The following is a 19,477-nucleotide window of genomic DNA, read 5'->3' on the forward strand; positions in this document are numbered from 1 at the left end:
GATTATGTCTTGGTTCTTGGGATCTACTCAGCCCCTTAAATCATGTAATCCTTCACTTTGAGTCTTGTTTAAAACCATTTTGAATGTCTTGCCTCATGAGAGGGTTCAACCCATCCACTAGGTATCTCTGCTTTGAAAAAGAAACCTCTTGGGTTACAGATAGAATAGTGCAAATCAAGTGGTGTTACTAGCAGCCTTGCTGAGTTTTACAATTCTAGGATTGAATCTTAACAGTTTCATTTAAAATTTAAATTATGCAGGCTATTGGCAGTAAGTCATTTCAAATTTGATAAAATAAATGACCTGAGACAGGGAAATATTTTTTCCTTTGGTTTATTTTCCCTTTTAAAATAATTTTTTAAAGACCTCCCCTTCCCAAAGTAAATGAAACCAAACTAATATAAATCCACAGAACACTGGCATGTCCCAATGTCAGAACATCAGGATAGATAAACTAACAAATGTGTTTTACATTTATGTTACTGAACTAATGAACTATGGTATGGATAATGTGAATTAGTTTTTTGTTTTTGGTTTTTTGTTTTTGGTTTTTTGGGGGGATAGTTTAGAGTACAAACATGGGAAATTCGTATTTGATCAAGGTTTATTAATCAAAACAGAACATAAAGAATGTATAATAGCCATTAAACTTAAAAACAAAGTTATAAATGAATGAATTTAATATAGGAACTGAACACTTACACTGTATAACTTGTCCATGTATGGGAAGGGGAATAAACTATACTAGCATAATTGCATTCACATTATAGTTACACTGGTACAATCCCTACATTGTTATTTTTAAATACCCTCCCTAATGAACATAGTTAGGCCAATATGAAGAATATGGAGACCTGTTTTCTACTGATCTACGCTTGGCAGACCCCACTGTTATAACCCACTTTAAGACTTTACACTTTGTCTAATATGGTAATGAAAGCAAAAAGGGGAAATAAAAGTAAAGATACTGCCTTTCTGTGAAGACAAACACAAAAATGGAAATAAGTAGCATGGCTGGAGAGAATATCCAAATATAAATATAAAAACTGCACAAGTATATGAAAACTCCTAAATATTTACTTTCTGTAGCATGTCCTTAATAAAAAGAAAAGGAGGTTGGGGGCGGGGGAGGTGACTCTAGTGTCACTGCATACCTGTCTTAATAGAAGCTTTATATCAATCAAAAGCTGTGGAACTGTCTATGATAGTTCATCCAAAAGAAATTCTAAAATTAGATATGTCAACAAATACTGTACTTTTGAGTTGAAGTTTCTGTAATTGCCATAATATATAATCACTCTAACCTGTAATACGCTCTAAGGGCCTTATCTTCACTTAAGGGCCTGATCCACCCTTAATCCTCACTAAAGTTAATGAGGGTTGGTAGTGTTTAACATGTTTTGAAAGTTTTACAAATGATGTGTAGTCACATTGCTTAATGCGTTGCTGAAAGGTGCCCAGATGCTACAGTGATGAGGGCTGTATAGAACCTATATAAAATAGAAGTGCTTGGCACCTTAGTGATTCAAAGCTACTTTTTTCTTAAAGTTCTAATAGGTGTACCCATGAGAATCTGTAATCCTAACCAGATGTGAAGACAACAGTAAACTCCTAACTCAAACTTCTGTGCATCTGGGCTGGAACTTGTTTGTGAAATGCAAGTGCACATAATAGTTTTTAGACCTACATGTTTTTCATAACTAGGGTACATATTGTCTGGTGACTTAACTGAGAATGGCCAAGTCATTTGTTGGTTAAAAGGAAATACACACATAAGATTCCTACTTATGTAGGAAAACTGCTGTGTAGATAAAATCGCCAATTCATATTGATAGAGCAATGTATGATCTCTCAAGAGTAGTTCAAGGTAGTATTACAGGTGTAGTGTTGTGACTCGTGGTCTTGTCTTAAGGTGTGTGTGTGTGTGTGTGTGTGTGTGTGAGGGAGACAGAGGTGTGAGAGAGGCACCTTGTGAACTCTATATCCGATTAGTTGATTACTGGTAGAGAGAGTCCTTGATAGCTAGCTCTTGGTTTATAGAAAGCAACCTACTCAGCCATATTAGAGGAGTATGTGGGGGGGGGGGATAGGCTTATTTAAAATCCAGTTGTAGAGTGCAAACCCCCTTGTTTCATCAGACCACATCTTGAAAGGAGACGGTGCATGAACTATGTTTATGACACCACAGTCCATCTGTCCCATCGGAAGAGAGATTTGATATTATCTAGAGCTTGTCCATCTTCTCAAGTCAGCTTTAGTTCACTTTTTTGAACACTCTTCGATCTGGTCAGCTGTGGGGAGTCTCTCTTTATCCGCAGTACCAATACCTTTTTGTGATGGTCATGAATGTTTGTATAACCAGATAGTTTTCTGCTTATTAAATATTATTCCCTGTTTTTGGAGTGCATGTAAGCGTGGCTCATCTGTTCCTGTTAAAATGGCAGAAACTTGGTTTTGTCTATAATCGCAACTTGTTCAGTTTTTAACAAATTTCAGGATCCACAGTCATATGCCTTCCACTCTGTTTAGATTCTTTTCTAATATTACTAAGACAATATTAGTTATTAACGTCTCTGAAGCAATGCTATACAGCAATAAGTTAATACTGTATTAGTGATACTAGGAAAGAATCTTAAAATCAGAAAGACGCATTCCAAAGATTCAGTCTTCAGTCAGAGAGCTGTTACTCAGTACATATTCTGAAAGTCCTCTCCTTTCACCATCTTGGATTCTAGATTAGTGGAGAGATTCCTAATCTTAAGGTCTCTTTCTAAAGCTGCTTCTGCTCCACTTCTTTCAAAATGTTGATGAACCACAAATGGGAGGAGAAATGGAAAAACCCAGCAGAAATAAACCTTCAATTTTTTTCCAGCTTGTCCCTTACCTGAAACAGACACAGCAGTTGCTTCTAGATAAAAGAAGTGTGGCCCTGATCACTTCTAGTTGTGATCTTGTCTGGTCAAGCTAAGCAATGCTAAGCCACCTCAGTACTTGAATGAGACTCTTCTAAGGCATCACTTATGTGCTAAAGGAAGACTGTAGGTAACTGGCATATTGTTAAAGATGACTGTGCAGCACCAACATGCAGCCACCTCTGTGGTGAAACTCAGCAAATGTTTTTATAGCAAAATGAATCCTATGTGCAGGGCTTCAAGTTAAGGTTAGTTTATGAAGTATTTGGGGTCTCAGGTACCATATAAATGAAAGATCCATTATCTAAGATCATTTGGTATTACTATGAGCACATTTTTGAGGAAACAATACTTTCTGTGTAATGGTTAAATGATCATATTAAATGAAGTGTTAGTTCCTGTGGTAGAGGCAGTATAACTATTAATTTATGAGCCTTAATGGTGGCAGATGCTTTGCTATAATGTGCATCTATGGTGCTGTAATGCTTCAGTTAGTGTTAGCACTGATCTACAAGTTGTATGATCGAGACTTCTTAGATAATAATGGCTAACGTTCTCGACCTGCCTTCCAGTTATATTAATGTGTTCTCAGGAATGTATGGGGGTTTGAAAGAAGGCTGTTGCCTCCTACTCTAATTGATCATGAATAGCTGCCATAAGGAGTACATGCATAAAAAGGACATGCTACAAACCAGGAACCACAAATACAGTTCAGTAGATGAGCTGGAGAGAAATCCACCATTAAATAATGTCAAAGCAGAGGTTAAATTGTTCGAAAATGTGTCTAAAGGCAAGGCGTGTAACTAAAATTTCTAACACAGTAGCAAAGTAACGATGGCCCTGCAGTAACTTATAAATGTGAAGAGAACTGCAAGTGTAAGCAAAAATGTTTAGTTATCTTGATGACCAAATTCCGCAGCTACAAAATATTTTCTGAGGCTTTAGTTTTGACTGCTAATTTCAGAACCGCCTAGAGGTGATTCCTGTAGAAGAGCTATGAATACAACCTTCTGCTAGTTTGACACTTCATAGTTCAGAAAATATACTCATGAACTGTGCTGGTTCTTTGACTTTGCACAGGTTTCTATCCAGAAAATGGAGAATTCACATGTGAAGGGCTAGACTGTGCTGCTCCCAGTGCAGTGTGTGATAGTGTATAAGGTGGGTGCAGGTGCAGTACAGTCTCCTCTCCTGTGTGGCTGGTCTGTGGAGCTGGCTAGTGCATGTGTGGGGCAGAGCTATGGCTCCATACACTTTTCAAATGAGATGCTCCTGTGGGGACAGTTCAAGGAGTGGAGGAAGAGTCTTTACTCTCTGGACCCTCTCTCCTCTGTACTGTACAACTCCCCTTTTACTTTGCACAAGGGTTAGCCTCAATCTGGCCCACAACATACACTTCATGCACTTCTGGCATAAGTGTGTCAAACTCTGAAATCAGTGGGGTTGTGTGTGACTATAGCAGCAGTGAATTTGGCTTCAAAGGGTCCCATTCTGCTGTTAGAAACACAAGTCTGACTCCTGTTGTGGACAGCAGGTCAAATTCTGCCCTCACCCAAGCATAAACCGGCAGTACTTCCGTTGAAGTCAATACAACTACAGTGGTGCAAGTCCAGTGAGATCAGAATCATGGACACTGCTCCCAATTGTCATGTATTTAGGAGCAAAAATAGGACCAGAGTCACATTTGCAAAAAGAGGCACCTAAGTTACAATTGCAAATAAATGTGTTTTCAGGCTAAAATAAGCTGTTAAACAATAAAAAGTAATTGCTCTCTTGCATGCATGCAGTTCCCATTTTGTGCATTAGATAAAGTATCTGGAACATATGGTATTACACGAATAGTATTTTCTCCCTCACAATTATCAGTCTATGCATAGTTGCTAGATCTGTGAAATCCATGACATCTGGCAATTTTTTTTTAGGCTGAAAGCTCCTAAATGTGTCTGGTTGCAATTTTAGACTTGGATCCTCAACTGTACTGAGCTTAAACGCTGGAGAGGGGTGGAAGAGGTGGCTCTGACATCTTTTCTCCTCCTCTGTTACTGGAGCCTTCACTGTGCTGCTCTAACTTATACCATCTGAAATGGTCCAACAGGGCTGATTCCACTGGCCTAGGATCAGCAGAATGCATTGTGGTCTGGCTAGATCCCATTTCAGCCTAGAATGTCCCCTGTGCCAAGGATTCCCCTGCTCTAGGGGAGTTTTTTGCAATTGATTAAGGAAGCTTTAAGTCCCTTTTGTACAGAGGAGCAGAGCTGAAGAACTAGCTTGTTGTTACTAAAAACATGTATTAAAGATGACTTGTATTGTCATTTCCTTACATAAAGAGTAAAAGTAGAGGGATGTCACTTACAGAAGAACCCAGAACTTGCTCTTTCTGTCCGATGCTGAATTCTCATTCTGCAATGGGGGCTGGTCCCAGTTTCTGTACTCCCTGTGCTGTGTAGTACAAGGCTATTGGAGTTTAAAAAAAGGAAATGGCAATGCGCCATATGCCATACATAAAAATTACTTGGTTATAAATGCAGGGGGGGGGGGAAGGCCCTTGGCTGTGCTTTCACTTATCATTCCGTGTCTGCTGGCCATGTGGGACCCAAAGGCCATTGGTGAGACTTTATATTTTATCTGTGCTGCACAGTCATAAATAATGGTTCTCTCTTCTTTAACATCTTTTATCCCAGGTTCTTAAAGTGCTTTAACTCTGTGCCTGGATGGGAAGAGTTTAACTCGGGCCAGGTCTACGCTACAGACGTATAGCGGTATAACTGTGTTGCTAAGAGGTATGGATTTTTTCACACCCCTGAGTAACATAGTTATACCAACTTAACACCCAGGGTAGATAGAGCTTCTCCTGTCAACATAGCTATGGCCTCCCAGGGAGGTGGATTAACTACGCCGGCAGGAGAAGCTCTGCCATTGGCGTAGTAGGATCATTACTTAAGCACTACAGCAGCCTATCTGTACCATACGTGAAGACACACCCTAAGCCTTTTGGAGAGGATGTGACACATGTAAGTACTGTATTCATTTTATAGGTGGGTCAGCTAATGCACAAAGAGCTTAAGGTTTCTTGCATAATACTTAATGCCAGAGAGACACCTGGGAAAGGAGATCTATGCATCGAAGGCAGGTCACAGAGGGACTTATGCTGAAGTAACCACAACCACATGTACTGAAGAATGACTCTGGAATGGATAGAGGAGCAAACGCTAGAACAGCTAAATGCTTTCAAAGAGTGTTCTTCAGTCAGATAGCTGCTGCAGAAGGACAGAGCGATAGCCTGACCCATTCGAGGAATCCATCACTGCAGCTGCCATCTATTCTGTGCCCTTCTGCTTTGAGACTGGGACTATGCCTTGGGCATGTGTGAAAGGAAGGGGGAAGATTCCTTTCCATATCTATGCCTAAGTTGCATGTGTTTGAGCAAGCCGTTTACAAGAGGTCAGTGGAAGAACTAGGAACAGAACTCTAAGAAGTTTTGAGTCCTAGTTCTCTGCTTACCCACTTGGCTATTTGTTCTCAGTAATCTGCACTCCCAGTCAGCTAACATACAAGTTAGTCCTGGAAATTGGCTATAGACAAGGACCACAACAATGTATGAGGTCTTGACTGAGCTCCACTTGTGTTCTTTCCAAAGTTTGCCAGAATCCCTAGGGCTAGGACTGAATTTCCAGGAAAATAAAGGTCCCACTTGAGGTGCTGGGATGTTGCTCGTGAGCTGCAAGTATGCTTTTGAAGTTTCAGGGTGTTTTCCTGGTATGGAAGGTATAAATCTCTGTAGGTGTGAATCCACCTGACATAATTAGTCTTTTCAGTCATCCTCCGGAGGAGAGGCAGAGGATGAGTTCTAGGAGATTCCTAGCTGCTCAGCTCGATGGACTAGGAAATATTGAGAGACTCTTTCAGAACAATATGCTAGTTGGTGATACTGATTTATAGAAACGGGTGTATTTAGGTCTTACACTTTTTTTTTTGGCTCCTGATTTTCCATGATCTCCTACTGACTCAAATTTGAGGCAATACTAACTGAAAAAATACCAAATTTTATCACCATTGATCCATCATGAACAGGTCCCTGTGCATATATTTTATATTCTGTACAGGTCAGATTGTGACAACCTTACTCTGTGAATAGCTAGTTCCTTCACGAGTAGTAGTAATGACTTCAGTGGGACTGCTCATGGTCTAAGGTACTGTTAAACATGAGCAAATATATTACAATCTGGCTGTCATTCAGAAAAGACTTAGTTACTTGTGACATATCAGAAAAGATGTATGCCATTTCAGTTCCTCTGCATTAGTGCAGAGTTGTTCTAGTGTGAATACTGCTCCATGTAATTCCAACAATGACTCCTCCCAAATCAATGTGATTTTGATAATTCCTCTCCGTGAACACCATCTGAATATATTAATGTGCTAAGACAAACAACTCCATTTACTGTAGAGGGGATATACTGACTGACAACAGCGAAGGATTGGATCTCTGACATTGTGTTGCCAGGCACCTCCCATAAAGTCTATGCAAGTTGCAGGTGCTTGGTATCTTTGCAACCCAGGCCCTTGAGTTAGATTCCTAAACCTGGAAGTAGGTGCTTAATGTTGGTCTGGGTTTTATGGTCAGAGTGAAGGCTGCGGGTGGAAGTTAGCAATAGAAGGCCACTAGAAAGGAGTGAACCTTGATGAGAAATTTAAAAGAATAGTGAGGCTTCATGCTGAACGTGAGGGGGGGGGGGGATATTCTTGGCATAGGCTGAGGACAAGACTTACAGGGTTAGGAGGGACCCCAAAGGTCATCTAGTCTACCCCCCTGCCAAGATGCAGGATTTGTTGTGTCTAAACCATCCAAGACAGATGGCTATCTAGCCTGCTTTTGAAAGCCTCCCGTGAAGGAGCTTCCACGACCTCCCTAGGCACGAAGAAGAAGGAGCTAGACACTTGTTCCCCTTTCCAGTGGCTGACTTCAGCAGAGTTATTCTAAATTTGCACTGATATAACTGAGAGCAGAATCTGACCTATAGAGACTTGTTAATGTAAGTGCTGGAATAAAGAACACAACAAGAATGACAGCACCTATTATCATGTCCCCACTGACAGTCATAAGAAAACTTCCACAGAATTTAACTGCAAATTTTGTTTATATACACAAGGAATGGTTAATTTGCATTGAACACAATACTTGAATAATACATTATAAAAATCCCATAAATACTAATTGCTGAAAGTGAGGGGCAGGGCTGTCCCTAGGGAGGTGCGGAGCCTGGGGCGGACGTGACAGATGTCTCCTGGGACCCACTGCATTGGCCAATCTCACTGGCCCACGGGCTCTCCCAAAGCACAGGGCCCGGGGGGGAGGGGGTGGTTGCAGGGCAGAAGTGACAGATTCGTCTCTTTCTGGCTGCCCGTGCTGGCCAATCGCACCAGCCCACGGGGCCTGGAGCAGTCACCCCATTTCACCCTACCCAAGGGATGGCTCTGATGGGGGGTCCACCCTACTTCTTAACCTAGCATTTGGTTGCTCCTTCAGCCCTCCCCTTGTGGCTCTGTTCCCTGGAGCACGGCACAGATTCCCTTAGCCCCTTACCGCTTTTAGCATGTTACTTTCCATAACTGCCACTGCTGCCTACAAGCAACTACAACGGTACACTGTCGTCATCAGGCAGATGCCGCTCACATCGCATCTGGTTAAGGTTGAGTAACTGTAATGCCCAACAGAATGTGGGAAGAAGAGTGTGGAATGATTTTATTAACACTGAGCTGCTTGTGAATGATTTTGTGACTCTACAAATTGGCTACTTCTTTCTCTGAATGTCACTGTAATTGGTAGTGAAAAGCTTTTACACTTATTTCCCTACTAGGGAAACCAAGAAGTTGCTAAATCTAGTGACAAAATCGCTAAGTTGGCAACACAGAAAGTTCCTAGTCCTCATCTTCAAAGGAAACCTGCACACCACTTCAAAAGACAAGCTGGGAATTTAAATCATAACTTTGCTGGACACTAAAAGTCATGGACTTTACAGAGACACTGGTTTTATGGCTCATTACAACAATCTGTGATGCACTTCGCTACCTAGTAACTCTCCTGTGACCTACTACTGCAGAGGTGTTGCAGGGGTGGGCAAACTACGGCCTGTGGGCTGGATCCATCCCACCAGCCATTTTAATCCGGCTCTCAAGCTCTTGCTGGAGATGGGGTCTGGGGCTTGCCCCTCTTCAGTGTTCCACCGGAGGAGCAGGGTCGAGGGCCATTCTGTGTGGTTCCCGGAAGCAGCAGCATGTCCCCTTTCCGGGTCCTATGCGTAGAGGCAGCCAGGGGGCTCCACTCCGCACACTGCCCCCTCCCCAAGCACCACCGCCGCAGCTCCCATTGGCTGGGAGCCATGGCCAATGGGCACTGCAGGGGCAGTACCTATGGATTGGGCAGCGTGCAGCAGAGCTGTCTGGCCTCGCCTCCGTGTAGGAGCTGGGGGCGGGGACATGCTGCTGCTTCCGGGAACCACTTGAGGTAAGCGCCACCCAGAGCCTTCACCCCTGAGCCCCCTCCTGCCCTCCGAACCCCTCAGTCCTAGCCCGGAGCACCCTCCTGCACCCCAAACCCCTCAGTCCCAGCCCCACCCCAGAGCCTGCAACCCCAGCCAGAGCCCTCCTTCCTCCCCCGTACCCCACTCCTGTTCCAGCCCAGAGCTTCCTCCTGCATCCTGACCTCCTCATTTCTGGCCCCACCTGATAGCCCAGAGCCCTCACCCCCACCCGTACTCCAACCCCAATTTCGTGAGCATTCATAGCCCTCCATACAATTTCTATACCCAGATGTGGCCCTCGGGCCAAAAGGTTTGCCCACCCCTGGGTGTTGAGTACCACTTTATTTTAAGTGGTTTCCTGCAACATGTGTGAACCTCTTGTGCTTAATCTGGCCCATTTTGTACAGTAAAAGCTGTATATTCTGGCCCTGTACCAACTGGAAAGCTCTATAAACCGGCATTTCTAATCTTCATAGGTCTGGTTGGCCTGGGGCCAGCTGGCTCTGCGTGACTCCTTGGAAGTGGTGACATGTCTCTGCTGCTCCTAGGTGGAGGTGTGGCTAGGTGGCTCTGTGTACCACCTCTGCCTGCAGGCACTGCCCGCGCCCCTTCCATTGGCCATGGTTCCCGGCGCAGAGCCGTCTAGTCACACTGCCTCCTAGGAACAGCAGGGCTAGGTCGCTGCTTGCAGGAAACTGCCCAAGGTGAGTGCTTCCTGGATTTGGCACCCTGGGTCCCCTCCCACACCCAAACTCTTCCCAGGACCTGCACCCACTCCCGCGTCCCAACCCATAGCCCCGCCTGCCTCCTGCACCCAAATTCCCTCTGTCTCTCTTAGTTAACTGGAATTTTTCACTTACTGGAACCCCCAATTCCCCCAACATGCTGGATAAAAAGAGTTTTTACTGTATTTAGCTGTAATACTCTGGTTTATTTTCTTTAGATCTGAGGAAGAGCTCTGTGAAAGCTCAAATGTTTTTCCCCTCCACCAACAGAAGTTGATCCAATAAAAGGTATTACCTTGTCTCTTTCGTATCCTTGGATCAACGTGGCTACACCAACACTTCAAACATATAGTAGCATTGCAGATTTTAACTATAAAACCAGACATCTTTTTCTAATGACCCATGCACCCCCCGCCTTTGGCGTTGCTGATTTTAAAATGAGGTTGTGTGTGTGTGTGTGTGTGTGGGGGGGGGGGGGGGGGGCGGAGCATTACATATGTTTGTTGCATAACCACAAAACTGAAGAGAGTTTCTTGGAATTCCACTCATGGCTGCTGGCAGTTATGGTAAATCTTTCAACTTGCTTTCATTTTTCAGACTTCTCCAGCACAAAACCCTTGAGCTTTACATCTCATTTCCAAGACTTTCCCTTGAGCACGTGGTGCTAATGAGTACAGTTCCACAGAACATAATAGAACAGTGCAGACTAGGGGAACATCATGAAGATTTTGTTTTTGTTTTTGTTTTTTTAATGGACTAAAAGACATTTCCTTATGCCCACAAATTATTTTGAGCTCAACAAATTCAAAGCTAAAATTGGAATTGTTAAAAATGTTCAGGGTGGCAGCGTGCACCCTTCGTACTGAAAGACTCTAAGTAGAGCTCAGCTTTTTTCTTCAGTTGACAAACATTTTGCTGTCTCAAACAATGACTTATTTTTGATATCAGGAAAATTCATTTTAGTCATACAAAATACACAACTGGATACTTTGTGTCTAGTCACTGGACCCACTGAAGTAGCTAATGCAGTGATTACCATAGACTATGATAAAGTCTCCATTGCTCTTCTAAATCTTGTCTAGGATTTTCAAAAGGCACTTTGGTTAATTTCTAGTTACGGGCATTATTTGACAGGAATTTGGAGCTCTCTACTAGCTGTAGGCAGTAAAAGTATGTCTTCCTTACCTGTGAATCTCAAAAGCAGTCAAGTGTGAGGATGCCTTGTTCCTTATGTGGAAGGTGACACCCTGTACGGATGAGTTATTAAGCTGCTAATGTTTTAAATGGGTGTAATGCCTTTCATCCAATGCACTTGAGAAACTCTGGGCTCCACTGTGCCCAAGTAGCCACTCTGATACCATAGTGTTGTCTCCAATGATATACTGTATACAGATGAAATAGTTCCAAATAACTACACTTCTATAGTCCCCTACTTCGGGCCTTTCTGCTCTACCTTGTCTAAGTGACAATTGCTGTATTAAAGTGTGGTGCATGCTATGGAAGAAGTAAGGGAACCTGTACTTTACTATCTTGAAGAGCATAAACAAAGGGATTTAGGTTAGGAAAATGAGCTATAGACAGAAGAATGGCAAAGTCCATTTTGGCAGCTGAAATGTGGCTATTTGTGAGATGAAGGAAGAATGTTAGGGTAATGGAGATGAAGGGAGAAGATCAGAAATATCAGATGCCTCAATGGCAGGGATAAAGGGTAGTGGAATAATATAAAGAACTGTCTTGTTTCCTTTTGCTCAGGCCATTATCTGCCCCTAACTAATCTCTGACTCAGAGATTAGTTAGGGGCATTTGGTACTATGGTGGAGGTGGTATAAAACAAATCATCATACACAGCGGAATCCATGTCGAACATCAGTTTTCTTCCAGAATTCATTGCCACAAAGGACAAATACACCAATATCTCAATTGTTTTATAGTAGTAGTCCATGTCCTTTAGTACTATCTACACAGGAGTCAGTCTTGGCTTGCCCATCTGAACTAAAGGAACATAAATCAGAGCTTGAGAGCTGTTTTTGGCATGATTTGCATTGCTGAGGTGTCCCAGTAACTTAGAGAACAACAATTCGGTGACTGGTTGTAACGATGTGGTTCTGGCGGGACCCAATTGAGAGCGCCAATTCAGGACAAATCACTTAAAACAGGGCAGTTACAGCCCTAGGCTGGGGTTTTTCCACCTTTAAGGCAAACCAAACCAGCCAGCCAAAGAGGACTTTGGTCTCACCCCACTGGCTAACTACAAGTCACACAAGCAATTCCCTGAGACACTTCAGTTTCCCAGTATCACTACCAGTGCCACTAGTTATGGGGACAAATGGTTATGAAAACCAGTACCCCATTAAAAGAAAAAAGGTTCTCCTGATCCCAAAGAATCAAGCCCCAGACCCAGGTCAATATACAAATCAGATCTTACCCACAAATCATGCTGTTGCCAATCCTTTAGAATCTAAAGGTTTATTCATAAAAGGAAAAAGATATGGATGAGAGCTAGAATTGGTTATATGGAATCAATTACGTACAGTAATGGCAAAGTTCTTGGTTCAGGCTTGTAGCAGTGATGGAATAAACTGCAGGTTTAACTCCAGTCTCTGGCGTACACCCACAGCTGGGATGGGTCATTCAGGCCATTGTTCAGAGCTTCAGTTTGTAGCAAAGTCCCTCCAGAGGTAAGAAGCAGGATTGAAGACAAGATGGAGGAGAGGCATCAGCTTTTTATAGTCTTTTCAAGGTGTAAGAACACCTCTTTGTCCTTACTGTGGAAATTTACAGCAAAATGGAGTCTGGAGTCATATGGGCCAGTCCCTGCATACTTTGCTGTGTTGCAAGGCGTATTTGCCTTCTCTCAATGCGTCAGTTGTATAAATTGATGGTCCTTAATGAGCCATCAAGCAGGCTAGGCAGAGCTAACACCAACTTGTCTGGGAAGTTTCCGAGAAGCATAGCATAAGTTTGAAATACAGACAGTATAGAGCCAATATTCATAACTTCAACTACAAAATTGATACACACATATAGACAGCATAATTATAACCAGCAAACCATAACCTTGTCTTAGACACCTCATTTGACCCCCTTTATACAAGTTTGGTGCCACTACAGGACTTTGGTTTCAGATTATGTCAATAACGTCACACTAGTGTACAATTGATCATGTCATTTTATGATCCCTACATCGGGAGGGCATAGAAGGAAGCGCAAATGTTAAATTCATATCCAGCAAGAGAATTTGATCTGGCTCTGACACATTTTGCTGGTGGATGGAAACCTTCAATATTTATTCTATTCCAGTGCAGATCCAGGATCAGGTAATGTGGAAACACCAAAGAGAAGTGTAGGAGATAAAATTATTAGCCAGGCTTTTTTAAACAAAGCCATCAGGAAAAAATGGTTAAGTGTATGTCTCTAGTGGCCTCAAACTAAACAAGCCCAGGTACTTCTACAGCATTGGTTCTCAACCTTTTTGGGCTCAAGACCATATGTACATGTTTTATGGCCTGTCATGACCCAGTAAATAGTCTGGGAGTGAAGGTCCAGTGGTGGCTTTAGACAAGTCCTGCCAAGCACTCCGCTCACAGTGGCAGTTCCTGTGCTGTGGGGCTGTCTTGGCTCCTTACTCCTGGGCATTGCAACCTCTGGGGTTGCAGCACTGCTCAGGTTTGGCCCTGCCCCCCTGACTGTGAGAGTGGAGTTGACTTGGCTCACGGGGTTCAGAAACCTGGTCTATGCTACAGAGACTGTGCTGGCATGGCTCTGTGGTACAGAGATGGCCTGAACTGACAGAAGGGGTGTGTTTCATTCAAGAAGGCAATGTTCCTACATGTAACTCTTTGTCAATAGAAGAGGGCTGCATCTACACTGGGGGTTATGTCAGCAAAGCTATGTGGGTCGGGGTGTGGTTATTTCACACAGACAGTGGATGTAGCTATGCTGATATAACTTTCCAGTGTAGAGCAGACCCTAGACTAAGACTTCCATTGTGCCTTAACTTCAAAGGCTGAAATAAAGAGTTCCACTCAAGATTCATCTCTTCCCTGTATGATTAGTAATCACTAGAATATGCTCTGCTTTATAAAGCAACCCTTTGCTCCATCCCTGAACCTCCTGAGGTACAGCACAGAATTTTATTCAGCTCCTGAACTTAGTTAAAGAGAGAAACATTTCCTCCCCATATGTCAGTTAAATAAAACCCATCATAAAAAGTTCTTTTTATTTTGCCTCCATAAACAGGAATGAATCTTTTTGAAGTGATTCTCCTTTGTTGCTGATTAAAATGGTAGACATTACTGCAATCTTTCCCCAGTGAAACAGTTAAACCAGCTTTAAGAATGAACCCAAGGATCAGGCCCTGGAATCATTCTAAATAATGTATGCTTCTGTAGAATTTGTAATATGCATTGTATCAGGCTGGTATTGTTAGGGACATCCTATTAAATAAGCTGATGCATCTTTACAAGTCTGTCCTAGTACACAATAAACTGTACTAATACAAAATGCAAAGATATTTTTCCAGTAATGGCTTTTTTCTTGTTGGACTTGCTCTATAAGCTGGAAGATGAGCTAGAATTGCTTTAGTTTTTTTAGGTCACTATAATAAGTATACACATTTTAGCATATTCTAAACATTTAGGGCTAGATTTTAACACCCTGAGTAGCTCCATTGACATCAATCGGCCTTACAGAGTAAGATGGCACTTTACAGTGAGTAAAGGGGCAGAATCAATGCTTTGTCTGTAGACAGAGAGAGAGACTTTACAGCAATACTTAGCTTATTGTGTAGCGATACTCAAGCTTCAGTGTTGAAAATATGTGCCTTTTTATTTTAGTTTGAATTTGGCTAACTTCAATTTCCAAACACTGGATCATCTTATGCCTTTGTCTACTAAAAAGTCTTTTCACTGGTTAGGTACTTCTAGACCATGATCAAATCACCTGCCAACCTTCTCTTCAGTAAACTGAACAGATTGAACTCCTTGTTTCTCACTGTAAGATAGGTTTTCCAGTCCTCTGTTTTCACTTTTCCTCTAAGGCTTCTCCTGCACAATGGCAGAATAGCATGAAAGAAGGTGAGTCGAGTGGTGGTGGTGGGGGAATAAGATATGAAGAAATGAGTCTGTACTATATCCAGGCCATTACGTTTGGTATGGAATTGAATTCATTTCATACCAACCTTCTATACTAAAGCACAATAGGATATACACCCTTCTTCAACTAAGCAAGCTTGCATATAATGGTCACTTAACTACTGTTTTATTCTAGCGTCAGTATAAACATATGGAGCTGTGCTAATCTGACATGGAGCTGAACAATGTCACTATGTCCAATATGCATATGTCTTAATGACGCAAGTAAACAGGTGCATTGCAGAACTAGTAGGTCTGAGGTTTTCTTTCTGTGCATCTGCTGAGTGTAATTGTCACATGTTTCAACAAGTTCCATTTTAAGTCAAGACAATGAGATAATGATATATTACTTAGGGCACCATTTTCCCCTCATCCAAGCTGTGCTCAGCACTGGGGAGGCTAGTGGGAAAGGCCATCAGGGATTCAGTTATGGATCCCTGATTCTGTGCTGGCTAGCTCCGGCATGAGTTAGCATAGCCTCCTGAGCCACTCTCTCTTTTAGAGTGCCCCCTGGGGTAGGAGAGCTCACAGCATCTCTCTCTCTGTGTCGTGTGTAGTCTGCACTCTGCCCTTATTCAGTATTTCAGAGCCCTCAGCAATGTTTCTTTGGGGTGCACATACTGAATATAGGCAAATTGTTTGGATTTTTTGTTTTCTCTGAGCAGTTCATCCCCTCCCTCATGTATAGCTAACCTATCAATAGCATATTTATTAACTGACTCCTGCATCTTATTGTATCTAGCTATGAGTCAGCTTTCAAGGAGCAGTGCTCACTTGAATGTGAGGCTAGAGCCAGAGAGTCAGTTACCATCAGCATGATACGCAGTTTTCAAATCCTAACATACAATACTTAAATTTCCATTTTTGGTGGAGGCTGTTGTTGACCATTCCCCTTGGCAGGGACTAGAAGGCTCAACATGCCCAGGATAAAAAGAAAGAAATACGGAAGGACTTTTTTTCAAACTATAGTCCTCCTCTTTCCAAGCCTGGCCAGTGACATTTTTTTGATACAACATCCTGAGAAGATAAGTATAGGAGAATCAAATGCAAGTGACCAGTCAATCCATATCATGTGTCAGCAAACACAGTACTTGCTCATCAGGACAAAATGCAGCTGGCTATCAAGTCCTGTAACTCCAATCTTGCAATTGCAGCTGAAGTTAGTTGATCTCCACATGGACACATGCAGCTTTGCCCAGGAGCAAAAAGCTAAAGGATCAGGGCTTATCAGGTGGGGAAAAAAATGTTTGAACAAAATGAATGTGTGTGCCCCAGCTGACCAACACTTGCAACAAGAAGAAACCTTTAAATAAAAGTAATTTACCAGAAAAGGTTTTAGAAATTTCTTGAGAAACAAATATGACTCCCAGTAGAAAAATAAGTCTTGCTATCAGTAAATCTGGATTAACTATTGAAGTCAGTGTAATTTATCAATCTAGTTGTTCACACCGCCCTCATTAACCATCATACCTGAGCAACTCTGTATTTATTGTAGAGTAACACAGCAGAGTTTGGCTCAACAATTCTAAACCCCACTTATAGTACCATTTTATTATGGGGATGAGGGTAAGGCTGTTCTGGGAAGTCAAGTTCAATGCAGGAATGTATTCTTCTGAACTATGCACTCACACAAGTTGTTAAAATGATCAGAATTTATACAGCAAATAATATCTTCAGGCAGTCTGGACACCATCTGTCACAACCTAATTTAATTTTCTGGCTATAGCAGAGTGAACTTACAGTTTAAAATTTTTCCAAAGAAGTCCAGAGTGGGTGTGTTAAGCTCCAAATTAAACTTATGAAACTCGTTGCATGATGCTTGTACTCCCACATTCTATAAATGGGAGATGTACATACTTTTTTTTTTCTGAAACAATTTGATATTCTCCTTACTGCTATACAGCTCTGGAATCACTTATAATTGATAAATGACTTGTGTATGTGCAGGGAAAATTGATCATGCAAGTATTCACTGTGGAAAACCTAATACATATTGGAAATGTGTGAATGACAATTTTTTTAAAATTAAAATCAAGTGGGAGCAATTCTTTTTAGTTTTAAGTATTTGCTTTCTCTTCTTCAGATGGTGATTCATTAATATATAGACTCACTGCTATGGTCTGTGTCAAACAAACAAACAAAAAACCCACGAAACACGTAGCCCATGATTGTAGAGAGAGTGGTGGAGAGGATAGAAACGCTTGCTTTAAAATGACTGCAGAATGGGAGGGAAGTTTATCCTTTGATAAACTAGAGTTTTATATTGCTGCTTTGTTATTATGTGTGAGTAGCTGAATAGCTACTAAAATATTTTGAAAAGATTAAAAAATAGCAAAGAAAGTCACAGCTGCAATAACAAATTCATTTCACAAAGCCCCAATCCCGAAATCGCTTATGCACTTAAATACTTGTGGCCCAATTTTGGGTCTGATCCAATGGCCATTGAAATAAATGGGAGTCTTTCTACTGACTTCCACAGGCTTTGGATCAGTGCTCTGACTGCACATAGGAAATCTTTTCCTGGTCTGGGCTAATTATCAGTTTATTCTCTCAATTTTTATTTTAGCTAATTGAACTGAAAATGTTGTTTTTAGCAGCTAAGGAGAGTGTCAACCAATGGTGTGGTTTATAATCCTGCTGTAGTGGTACTCAGTGGGTGTTTTGCCACAGACTATAGTGGGAGCAGAATAAGGCTCTAAAGCAGTGTATGCTTTGGAGGTCCATTTTCTAGGAGGCTTTTGTGTGCCCACTACTGGCAGATCCATCAGAGGAGTGGTTGTGTGGCTGGAAATCATGTTAGTGTTTCTCCCCAGCTTCCATCTTGAAAACAAGCCCTGTATCACTGACTGGAACACAGAGATGCTACTTTACTTGTTTCCTGACTGAGTCAAAGGGTATGTCTGTACTGCAGCATGTGTAGACATGACCAAGCTAGCTTTAATCTAGCTAGTTGCGGTACTAGAGTGGTGAAGCCATGGCAGCTCAGTTTCAGTGGGGACTGTACCAAGCTGTCCTGAAATGGAAAGTAATTATTCGGGTGGCTAGCCCACGCTGATCTCTGTGCAGCTGCAGCATTACCGCTGTGATTGCAATGTAGACGTGCCAATAGAACTCTTCCAGTGCCGGCACACCTGCTGCTTTCATAGTTGCCACTTCCTTTATAATGTCATTTATGGAGGGAGAGTTGCATATAAGATCTATTGATCGTGGGCAAAAGACACAGCTGCTTTGCCTCTTTATTTGTATAGGAATTGATCATTTATCTATATCTATCAGTTTTATTAACTAAATCTATGAACAAGCATTGAAGCTGGGTGTGAATGAGAATTTCACATCCGACCCCCTATCTTCTTGTATTCCAGGTATATTCTCTTTTTATATGCATGGAACAGTACTGGATATGAGCATTTCCAGGTATGCTGTAGGAAGATTGAGTTCAAAGAAAAGTTCTCTCTGTCCACAAAAAAGGTATAGCAGATGTCTATTCGCCCATTCATTTGCTGGGCTACAAAATTTAGAAGTGCATATTTGGGAACCTATTGTTTTGAAAATAAAACATGAATATTTTTGTGCAAATTTTGCCTTACCAGTAAGTCTATTTTAGAAGCACAGAGTGAACATAGATGTTTTCAAAGCACGCTATGCCATAAGGAATGTATTTTGCTGTCAGTGGGCTTCCTACCTATCCCCACATTGTAAAGATCTAAAAGGACTGAGATATTACATTTGCATTCCCCATAACCCTTCCTGGATTGAGTTTATTCTTCCCTTTGCCTACCATAGTGTGAGTTTCACAGCCCTGTATCTGGCCACTGCAGTATCACCCTGAGCTCAGTTCCAAGCCAGGATACATTTAATAGGATCTTACTATGCCTTAGCCAAGCCACAGAGCCATTTCAGCAAGGCACTGAATAAAGCAGGTTGTAATTGCTACAGATGTGTGTGAAGTGAAATGCTGATAAATCTCTGACTGCCTATGGGAAGCACAATTCCTTTATCACAAAAAACAGCATTTGGAAAGGTGCAATTTTCTATTAGCTTGGTTGTTCAAAAGACAAATACCCTAATTACTTTCTGAAGCCTTTGCTACATCTGAAGGAGTGTAGGCTCTTTTGTTTCCCAGTCTTTTTTCATGGCTTATAAATGGGCCAGGAAACAGAGCCCCGTTGACTTCAGCAGGGCTTTGCACT

At 42.0% G+C, this 19,477-nt stretch overlaps 1 protein-coding gene across 3 annotated transcripts in view; it reads left to right on the plus strand.

Moving 5' to 3' along the window:
* The window catches only part of MAPK10 (mitogen-activated protein kinase 10), a 317,031-nt gene that overhangs the window by 39,455 nt on the left and 258,099 nt on the right, over nucleotides 1-19,477 (plus strand). Inside the window, exon 3 of one of the 3 annotated variants that reach the window (XM_065597550.1) lies at nucleotides 18,650-18,755. The exons of the other annotated variants lie outside the window; for them this stretch is intronic. The gene's annotated coding sequence lies outside the window, so the exon portion shown is untranslated. The remainder of the gene's footprint in view (nucleotides 1-18,649; nucleotides 18,756-19,477) is intronic. 3 annotated transcript variants of the gene reach the window in all.

This window comes from Chrysemys picta, chromosome 5 (assembly GCF_011386835.1).
Source record: "Chrysemys picta bellii isolate R12L10 chromosome 5, ASM1138683v2, whole genome shotgun sequence".
NCBI classification, from domain to species: Eukaryota; Metazoa; Chordata; order Testudines; family Emydidae; genus Chrysemys; species Chrysemys picta.